An 11,507-nucleotide genomic window follows, 5' to 3' on the forward strand; every position below is an offset into this window, starting at 1 on the left:
GGCAGGACCTCTATGAGGCCTGTCTATCTTCCAACCAGATTACATTTTGGGAGGTGGTGAATTGGGGTAGAAACACAGACTCGCAAATCCCAGAAAATCACGTCCCCACTGATGCCTGGGTGGATTTTTATTCTTCCCAGTTCAAGGGAGTAGAGAATGTACCTGATTATGTGATAGAAAATTCGGTACAATTGCGTGCCCCACCATCCCAATTTTTAATGTTTTTGAATGAGGACACAGAATTGGCACTGGGTTTGATACATTCGGGAAAGCACCCGGTATGGATTGCATCCCGGCAGATCTTTTTAAATTAGATCAGTGGATCTGGGTCCCTTATATTACAAAGATTGCTAATGCTATTGCTAGTGGGGCCAGGATTTCTGATTCATGGAAAGGGGCGGAAATTCTCCCAGTTTTCAAAAAAGGAGATCGTTCTGTCCCAGAAAACTACCGCCCTATTAGCCTTATAGATGCCCTACAGAAAGTTGTATCAAGGATGATCCTTGCAAAAATCCAGATCTGGATGGAGAAGGAGAGTATTCTCTCACCAATGCAAGCGGGCTTTAGGTCTAGTATTAGCACCATTGACCAGGTATTTAGATTTATCCAGATATACTGGAAAGTGGTGCTATTGGGTGGTGGAACTATATATGCTGCTTTTGTGGACCTTAAGTCCGCTTTTGATCTCGTGCCCAGGGCAAAGCTATGGGCCGTGTTGGAGGATTTCGGGATGCCGCAGGACATTCTTGAACTAGTGATAAGACTCCACACGGGCAACTTTGCTAGGGTTAGGTGGGGGCGACAGGGCCAGGTGACGGATTGTTTTCCTGTAACCCGTGGAGTCCGCCAGGGGTGTGTTTTGGCTCCCACCTTATTTTTGTTATTTATTAATCAAGTGGCTCGTTTTTTTTCTGAAACCCCTACTGACGCCCCAATATTGGGAGGTACTAAGTTCCCCCTGCTCATTTTTGCCGATGATACGTTAATCCTCTCTAAGACTCGCAAGGGTCTACAGAAGGCGATTAATAGATTCGAGGATTTCTGTAAACTAAATGATCTACAGGTGAATGTGAGCAAAACTAAATTCATGGTACTAACTAAAACTCGATCTCTAAAAAGCTATGTTAGCATGAACGGGGTTGAGCTTGAACAGGTGGATGCCATGACCTATCTTGGGGTGACTTTAGATTCTCATTTGCGTTGGCAGCCACAGGTGGATGTTCTTTGCTTAAAATTTGCGCGACTTACGGGTACCCTAATCCAGGAGCAACGCAAATCTCTGACTAAAAGGGTAAAGCCAGCCCTAAAAATATATAATGCAAGGATTAGTTCTGCCATATTGTACGGTGCTGATCTTTGGGGATATAAGGATTTAACTCCTTTGGATAGGATAGAAAATAAATTCCTACGCAAGTTGGTTAGTTTACCCCAATCTACACCAATTAAACCCTTATTATTGGATATGGGTTGTAAAACAGTAAAGGAACAAGCACGGTACCGGTTGGTAGCACTATGGAGACGCATTTGGACTACTCCAGAACTGGCACTATTTGCGAAAGAAATCGAAGATGTAAGATCTATTTCGGGTTATGCAAAAATTCCCTGGATTAGAGAAGTAAGGAAAATTTGGGATAACATGGGACTTAGTTTACTGTGGTCTGATCCGGGCACAAATGTCTTTCCCTCTACTAAAGATTTTAAAATGCTATATTGGGCAACTGTTAAGCAGCAACTAGTCTCGCAATCGGACCTGCTTACATTAACAGGTCAGTTCCTAGTACATAAACTGGATCCCCATCTGGAGGACTACTGGGATGTAATTACGAGGAGTCTAGATAGAAAACTATACCATCAGTTTAGGGTGGGGTCATTACCCCTGAGATCCTTTACTAAAAATTGGCAAGGTCAGCCAAATGAATATTGTCAATGGTGTAAGGAATACAGGGAAAGTGTTGGCCATTTTTTCTTTGCCTGCCCTGCCTACTCGGTGCCAAGGTGCAAATGGTTAAAGCCTATCTGCAAACGGTTGAACTCCAGGAGGTGTGCAGATGCATTATGTGAACTAAGATATAATACCTCAGAGTTTATCGTTATCGGTGTGGCGAAATTCTTAGGGTGGGCATGGATCATTAGAGCCAGATAGGTCTAATGTACGATGAGATATCTTAAATTATATGATTACAAATTTAAATTTGCAAATCACGTCTTGAATGGAGGTTTAATAATCTTTTATGAAATGTTTTAAAGATTACATATTGCTGTTTTTAATTGTTTAAACAGTCTTTTATGAATTATGGTGTATGTATTTTTTTATTTTTATTTTTATAGACTGTCTTTTATGATGTAACTATCGAAATAAAGACGTATGAACTGAACTGACAACATTTTTATCTCTAACTTCTTTCACGATGGCCGAGTTACAAAAGCAATATACCGGTATGTCCAGCTGACCCTTCTGGTCGGGGTGATATATAATGTTTGCAGGTTCTCCAAAACATTCAGTACCCAGAGCCAATAACTCCGATGCACTGTACAATGATTTATCTTTCTGTACAGACTGCACAACAAATTCATATGGTAAAATATAAAGAATGATAAATAGGTACAGAGGAAACCTATTTCTGAAATGTACACAAGATACTGAGTTTAGGAATAGTGGTTACTTGTACACCACTTCATTTCTGGTTATCCACACTATCATGTGATTCAGAGGACATTTTGCAAAATGTCTTCTTTCCCGCACACAGGCTTACATTTGAAGGCCACAGATGCAGAGAAATCTGATTGGTAACAACAAATTGTAAGACCTGTTAGGGTGGTCATTCCCCAAATATCTGGCCTACTTACCTCCTCTTTTTGCTGTATCTTTTTGTTGGCCGTAGGACTCTTTAGCACTGGTCAGCTAAAGTGTTCAGTGCATGTGTTTCTGCCCTAAACATGGTAGCATTGGTTTATACATGATTGGGATATTTTGTTTACTTGTAAGTCCCTTGTACAATGGTATATCATATAACCAGGGCCTCTAAATTAAATGTGACTAGTAGTGGGCCTGCAGCACTTATTGGGACTCCCACACCATAGCCTTTCAAACCTGGCTCAGGCCTGCCATTGCAGTGCCTATGTGTGCAGTTAACTTGCACTTCGACTTGGCATTTAAAACCACTTGTCTAAGACTTAAACTCCCCTATTATTATACATATGTCACCCCTCAGGTAGGCCGTAGGTATCCCCAAGGGCAGGGAGCTGTGTAACTAAACGGTAGGGCATGTACTTTTCAAGTTGTACATGTCCTGGCAGCGACAAACAGCTAAATTAGTTTTTCACTACTGTGAGACCAACTCCTTTCACAGGCTAGCATTGGTGATTCCTTAGTACACTTTTAAGCTGTAATTCCTGATTAGAAAGGAGTAGCTGCATCATCTTTTATATCTTTGGAATGGTAATAATACATCCTCTTTAATGGTAAAGATGGATTGACCATTACTATTTTAGAAATGCCACTTTTAGAAAGTGTGCATTTCTCTGCTCTTACTGCTCTGTGTGCCTTGCAACCTGTCTCCAATACACATCTGGTGTGGGTAATAGCTACACTTTGTGCAATCCCTGTAGACAGCCACAAACACAGGAACAGTGGGTGTGACAGAGAACTCATCTGCATTCACCTGCATTCTGATAGCTCTTCTTGGGCAAGAAGAGGGGGGGAGCTGACACTTACACTTGAATAGGCAGTGTCCTGTTTCCCACACAAAGGGCTGATTAGCCCCTACTGATAGTCTGGAGCCAGGGCTGGGAAGTAAGGGGGACCTGTGCACTTTAAGGACCTGCTTTGAAGTCACCCCCACTTCAAAGGCACAAGTGGGTATAAGTACTTGGCCTCTTAACCTACCAAGACAGTAACTACTGGACGTTTGATGAACTCTGCCAGGAGTAAAGACTGTTGTGCTACTAGGATTGCCACTCTGCGTCACTGCTGCTCTGGAAGAACTGATTTTCTGCTTTGCTGCCCTGCTGCCTGATGATGACAAGGAAGGACTAGACCCATCTCACTTGAACCAGAGTGATTCCAAGGCCTTGCTGGCTGGCCCCCTGTTCTCAAGTCTCAGGGCCATCAAGGTCTTCCTTGAATTAAATGAATGAATGAATGAAATAAAATGTATAAACGCGCACCACTGCCCGAGGGTGTCTAGGTGAAAAACTCAAAATAGGAAGATAGCCGACTGAAGCTACCGAGGTATTTTAGCAGATTTACTGGCTGAAAAGACAAGTTTTAAGGGCTACCCTGAAAATAAGTGCATCAGTTTCCTTTTTCAATGAAGTAGCAGGGAGTTCCAGAGTTGAGAGGTACAGCCTGCAAAACGTGTTCCTCCCCATTGTGCTTTTTTGAATTTAAGGATAATCAGATCGAAAGTTGTGGCTGAACAGAGTAATCTGAGGGGTGGGGTGGGGTATACCAACAAAAGGTTTGCCTAAAATAAGCTGGTCCTTCTTCATTAAGTGCCCTGAAGGCAATGCATAGGGCCTTAAAATTGATACCTTTTTTTTTATGGCGAACCAGTGAAGAAAGGGAAGAGTGGCAGAGACAGATTCCCTTTCAGGAATGCCTAAGAGTAGACGGCTGCAGAGTTTTGCAGAATCTGCAATTTGTTAATACAGTTCTTTCTAATATTGACAAAGAGGGCATTCCCAAAGTCGGTCCTATAAAGCAATAAGGAAGATGCCACAGTTTTCTGCAAGTCCCTAGGTGTAAAGGAAAAACTTTTCCTGAGTAGTTTCATAGTAAAAAAAGAGGCTGAAGTGATGGAGTTTATGCGACCCTCAAAAGTGAGTTGGTTATCAAAAACTGCTCCAAGATCTTTTACCTTAGATTTTTTACCTTAGTGACTGGGGTAGGGAGCGCACTGAGTTCCGTCGGCCACCATCTGGGAGACCAGAAGGAGGTATCTTTTCCAAAGAGCAGAACTTCAGTTTCCCCTGAATTTAGCTTCATACAGTCCTGGGACCTATCTCCTGCATACAGTTATGGAAACTCCTAGCTGTATTTACAGGATTGGTTGATACAGACCACAATTTGTCTATCATCTGCATAGGTTACCTCTGTGAACCCAAATGACCTGATCTGCTTGGCCAATGGAGCCACGTACACAATAAAAAGGGTTGGGCTTAATGACTAGCCTTGGAGAACGCCGCAGGGAAGAGTGAAGGAGGAAGAATTTAAGTTTTCCAAGACAACAAATTGTTTCCTGTCAGAAAGAAATGATTTAAGGAGTAGATAGGCTTTATCCTTATTGCCAATAGTGGAAAAGCGGTTCAGTGGAATATCATGGTTGACTGTATCGAATGCTGCCCATAAGTCTAAAAGAATCAGAGCAACTTTTCCATCGGAATCTAAGGTCTGTCTAATTTGTTCTGGCGCACTTACAGGATCCAGCTCCGTACTTTGGTGACTTCTGAAGCCAAACTGGCAGGGGTCTAAGTGGCTCTGCTCCTCAATGAAGGAGGCCAGCTGAAAATTGATGGCCTTCTCGATGATTATTGCACGAAAAGGGAGACGGGAAATCGGATGGTAGTTATTGGGATCTGAGCGGTCCAGATTGGGCTTTTTGAGGCAAAGAAGGATACACACTAGCTTCCATTTCCTTGAGTATTGCCCTGAGCCTACCATCAGATTGAAGATGTTGGCTAGATGTTCAGAGATGATTTACGAAGTAAGATGTATTATTTTGGAAGGGCAGGGATCAAGAGGGGAGCCTGTCAGAGTGGTTTTTAGGATTAGTTGAAAAGAGATTAAAAACGAAAATTACCTTGTCTTGAAAAAATGTAGCCAGTGAGTCACGGAAGGTTTTATTAATGTTATTATTTACATTTCCTGGGGCTTAGATAGTTTCTGGACTGTGGCAAAAAGTTATCTTCAGGACTTTTTAGCGTATTCTATTTTATGAGTATAATATCTGGTTATCTCCTTAAAGATCATTTCTTTGTGGATGGCTAAGGTGCGCTTGTACATTTCTTTTTCTATTATACCATAATGGACCCTCCACTTCCTTTCTTGCCTACAACATGCCTGTTTCTGGAGTCTTACATTTTCTGTGAACCAAGGTTCTGAGGGAGAGGACCTAGAGTTTTTATTGTACTTCACTGGTGCTAGCTTATCCTGGACCATATCTAATCAGTGGTGAAAAGATTAAGCTGCTGAGTTCAGGTCTTCAGTGACCGGAGGTGGTCGGTGGTAAGGCAGCTTTCAAATTGTCGGACTCGATAGTGTGCCATTTGCGGGAAAGCCTTGGGGGTAATGGATGCTTGGTGGTTGCTGCATTCAGAACCAGTTTAATGTTAAACATGACCGCCCAATGGTCTGACCAGACCAGGTGGAGGGCTGGGATGATTTGGAGATGTGGGCAGTCAGAAAAAATACCATGAGGTGGATGCCCTGCCGAACTGGTTCGTCCCTTGATCAGTTGCTCTTATCCTAAACTGTTCATCAGGTCTGTAAATTGGACAAAATCATAGTTAGAGGGATTATCCAGGTAAATATTAAAATCACCCAAGATGTTGACATCCAGGTAGTCAACTTTTATGTCCAATAGTTACAAGAGATTGGTTAAGAAGGCTGCACAAGGGCCTGGAGGGTGATATAGGAGTAGACTGTTGAAGGAATAGCGCTTAGTGAACTGTATTTTAAAGGAAAGTGCTTCAAACTCCTTAGAGCTACTGAGCCCAATGAAAGAGGTTTTAAATGAGCTTCTGATTATGACGGTAATGCCGCCACCTCTTTTACCGACCCGATCTAGTCCGAACACAGAGTAGCCTACTGGTACTGTCGTAGAGAGCTCAGGCCCAGAGTCCACATAGGCCCATGTGTCTGTAACAAATGCTACATCTATTATTTGCATTTCTAAATAGTGAGCGAATTCGAGGGCATGTTTTATATGGGAGCGCGTGTTAATGAGGGAGCAGTGAAGGGACCCAATAAGTTGAGATGTCTTATGGTCAGAAACCCTAACTCTTTTTATCTTAAAATTGTCGAGGGCGAACTTGCACCTAGGACAGGTCAGATGATTCTCTGGGTCAGCTAGGCAAAGAGTGAGACCTTTTCATTTCCTACCTCGGTAATAATCCATGTTGAGCAGTTGCTCCTGATTGTAGCGAATGATGGTTGTGGGCTGGGAGGCAAAACCATCAAAGTGGCTGGCGCTGGGTGCATTGCGGTTACAGACAGGCAATGACAGGCTTGCTTTAGGCGTGCTTTCGGTGTGCCAGCTGTGTGCCCACGGCACGAATCCACGTGAAGGTCGGCATCAGTGGGGGGCGTGATGACACAGTGCTTACAGCGCATGCTAAAACCGTACTCAGGTGGAAATGAAGTCAAAACAAGGGTCCAGCAACCACTTGTGTTCTGCCGCAAGATCCCTTGCGGCAGGCACTACTGGTGACCAAAAGCAAACTAAAGAACATAGGATAAAATGTAGAGACAGCATAAAATAATCAAACACGCTTCACAATAGTTGAAGGACTAAAAGCCCTTAGCAAGATGGCGCTCCTAATACGCCAGGCAACTCCAAAACAGCACTACTGTACTTACAAGGAATGAAAGACAGTAGAGTATCGGCTACCTTCGTTGTGGCAGCGCTGCTCGCTCTGGCGTTCAATTTGAAAGCCAGCATCAGCAGGGGGCGTGTCTTGGGGTGTGACAACACAGCCCAAGCTAAAACCGTCCTCAGGTGGAAATAAAATCAAAAGAAGGGTCCAGCAACCATTCTTGTTCTGCCGCAAGCTCCATTGCGGTAGGCACTACTGGTAACCAAAAACTAACTAAAAAAAATAGAATAAAATCTAGAGAAAGCATAAAATAATCAAACACTCTTGCCCTTAGCAAGATGGTGCTCCTAATGTGCTAGGTGCCAGGCAACTCTAAAACAGCACTAAGGGGCTTACAAGGAAAGAAGGACAGTAGAGTATTGGCGACCTTCAACAGCACCTGGACTCTGCCATCTATGAGCCCTAACCTGCCAACGCAGTCCTGGGCCTTTGAAAGGTGTTTTTTGCTGTTCTGATCCATCAAAACAGATGCATTAACAACTTTGCACCGAGAGGAACCGATGCATTGCCCTTCGACACCGACGCAGTTGCTGCTCAAAGAAACACGCTTCATCGGACTGCATGGCTCAACAATGACAGACTGCTCTACTGGACGACAACACTTCACCTGCATCAAAAAGGGGTTCGCCACCAAAGACTCACCGACTGTGTGATCAGAACCGACGCATTGCCTACATTCAAGGGATAAGATGCCGGCACCCCACCTCCTCCGCTCCTCACTTTGAGTCATCGACGCTCCCTCCATCCAAGGTAGTGTTTCAGCAGACTAAAGCTGGTCCCACGTCCGACTTGCACTCCATCGTGGTCGACCGAAACTTTGGATTTACCCTAGTCTTGTGTGACCAAATTACCCTGGTTGGCGCTTTAGGACCTTAAGCACTATATTTCCATTTAATTGTTAAAAATTCATAACTCCATTTCTACTTATTGGATTGTTTTGTTTTGGTCTTGTTTTACTCATAAAAATGTAATCTATTTATTCCAACCCTGTGTAGAGTATTCTTGTGGTGTTTTCATTGTGTCAATGTGTGTGTTGCACAAATACTTTACACATTGCATCTTTAGCTAAACCTGACTGGTCTGTGCCAAGCTACCTCAGGGTGAGTACAGGTTATCTTTTAGTGTATATCTAGCTTCATCCTGATTAGAGTGGTAGTTCCTGCTTGTACAGGGTGCAAACTCTGACAACCAGAAGTCGGTTTAAATACAATTTTAAAACCCCAGTAAACACATAAGATAGTTAAAATCCGTACCAATCTCAATAAAATGCGGTACCTTATGCACCTCTTATTAGACTCAAACATGTTCAACTAATTCTAAAACGGTAATGGACCTCTCCGTTACTTTGTTTACTGACGGTTTCAGGCTGATTACCTGGATGATTCGACTATTAGCCACCTTACTGCAGGTGATTTTGATTACTTAGGCTTAACCAGTATGGAATCCAAATGTCAATGCCTTGGCATCTGATTCTGTATTGTTTAGGGCAACCCGCCAGTAACTGTAGTCACTCTTGATCTTAAACAGAGGTTCGCATAAGCCTTTCCCTTTTGCTCCAGATGGCAAATAAATACATTGAAACAGCAAAACTATAGACTGATTAAAGGTCATACTTTAAAATTCTAATGGCTGTTTGATAGCTAGAGGTCCCTAGGTTCCTACAAATCTTCATTATCCGTTTAGATTTATATTTTTTGTAGGCTGAGCAGATAAAGAGAGCATCAGCCTCAGTTTATTCAGATGCACCACATGATGGACACTTCTGAGTTGAATCCTGTCTCAAGGTGTTGGTAAAAGAGGGCAAAGGAAGGGGTCCATGTCTGAATTGTATGTACAGTCTTCTGACCAATGCTGGCTGAATCTCATCTAGAAAGGCCTCAGGACTATAGACATCTTTGACCCTGATAAATCTGTCTGTCAGGGTGCCCAAAGTAGTATTCGTCAACAAGGAGGAAAGTGTATACTCTTTATAGCGCTTCACAAGATCCTTTCTAGATATTAGTATACAAGCTACAGCGGGAGCGCACTATAGCTTCACAAGGCCAATCCTAGTCCGAGGGTCCCTAATGTAGGAAATGTATGGCAATCTTTTGGCCCCACATAGTTCTAATATCGATTCCAGAGCAAGTCTATGTGGTGCTCAACTCTAGGGTGACCCAGATTCTCCTCCAAAAGAGGATGGGTCTCTAGCCGATTCCCTCAGAAATGGGTCTAATTCCTACATCAAGGCAAAGTGGGACTAAAGGAGTACTAGATGGAAGACTCACTAGCTGCCTAATACATTTATTTTCAGCCAACACTATGTCATTCAAAGGTTTGTGCCCCCAAAGCTTCGCCCCATAGGTAATGGCCCCTAAGGTTTGGGTTTATAGATCTGTACCGTGGGATTTACTGGCTTGAAAAAGGAGCCCCTATGGACTCCAGCAAGTTTACCTGTGATCTTGGCAAGTTTCAGCCTTTGTTTGCCAATATGGAAACCAGTCCATATGTTCATTGAGAGTGAGCCCTAAGTAGTCAAAGGTAGAAACCCTCTCAAGGGGAATTCTATTGAGGCAGGGATTGGACCTTGAGGAATCCGATGGGTGGAACACCATACATTGTGTCTTGGTGACATTTATTTCTAGGCCCCTCCTCTTACAAAATGAGCTTCACCCACCTAAAATCCTGTGCATACCTATCGGAGATTTAGACAAAAGAAGGGTGTCAGCAAACATCAATGCTGAAGCTTTAGTTGTGCTGATCTTAGGGGAATAGTTGATGCTGACCCCATTAAGTGAATTCACCTTTTCCTCTTGGCTCTCTTGACCATAATAAAGGGATCGGAAGTGCCCATTCCACATTTCGACCGCAACGTTGGGCTCAAGACAGGCTCTTCCGTCCATATTCCCAAAGGTGACTATATTCCAAAAGGCCCATGAATCCTTTTGTTTTAGGGTCTGAAGTAGAGAGTCCCATTTGGCATGGTCCCATTCTTTCTTGGCTAGTTTGATAATGTTTAGGTGTGAGGCTATCACACTTTGGATAACTACTTTGTCTGTGGCTTTGATTGCTGATATTAGAGCAGTATTATCAATCCTCCATTGTCTAATATACTGTGTGAGAATGTTTTGCCTATGACCCCTGGTCTGCACTGCAGCACAAAATAGATTCTTTAAGGTATCTGTTAATGCTGCATGAGTCTCTGCCACTCTGCCTATCAAACTGATTCTTCCATCAATAGAATTGCTTAAATCTGTCATGGCGATACTCACAGCCTCATACAGAGAACTAATTACGTTGGGAGACTGCTGCATGGTGGTCCAATGAATTCAGCGTCATGATGATGACAGACAAAGCCTGTCATCAAACGGGTTAGGACGCATTACTCTATTGCTCTCGTCCTAAAGAGCCAGGTCTAGAGACAGGATGTTGTGGTCACTGTCAAACCTGGGTAGAATAGCAAATTCCAGGACTGCAGACCAAATCCTTTTATCCATAAAAATGTAATCGATTAAGGACACTGACCCTACCCGAAATATTATTAATATGTTACTAGGTGTTGAAATGTATAAAATATTTGCAATACAATTTTTTTAAATATAATTATAGTAAAACCAACCTTTTGGGGTGGGATGTGAGGGATATAGAGGTAATGGGTGAGGTAGTGTATTAATACTAAGGCATTCATTTTTATACTTGGGCAGTAATTAATAGGCATTACATTTAAATTACAAATAATATTAATAGTAATCTTTTAAAAATGTTAGACCTACAACTACACTCACCTTTAGGGACAGGAGGCAAGGAATATAGGGGTAATGGGTGGGTAAGTGTGTTAATACCCTGGTACTCATCTTAACATTTGAGCATTAATTTATAGGTATTAATACATTTTAAAATTTAATGTTACCATTAAATTTAAATACTTTTTA

Source organism: Triturus cristatus, chromosome 5_2 (genome assembly GCF_964204655.1).
Source record: "Triturus cristatus chromosome 5_2, aTriCri1.1, whole genome shotgun sequence".
Lineage (NCBI taxonomy): Eukaryota > Metazoa > Chordata > Amphibia > Caudata > Salamandridae > Triturus > Triturus cristatus.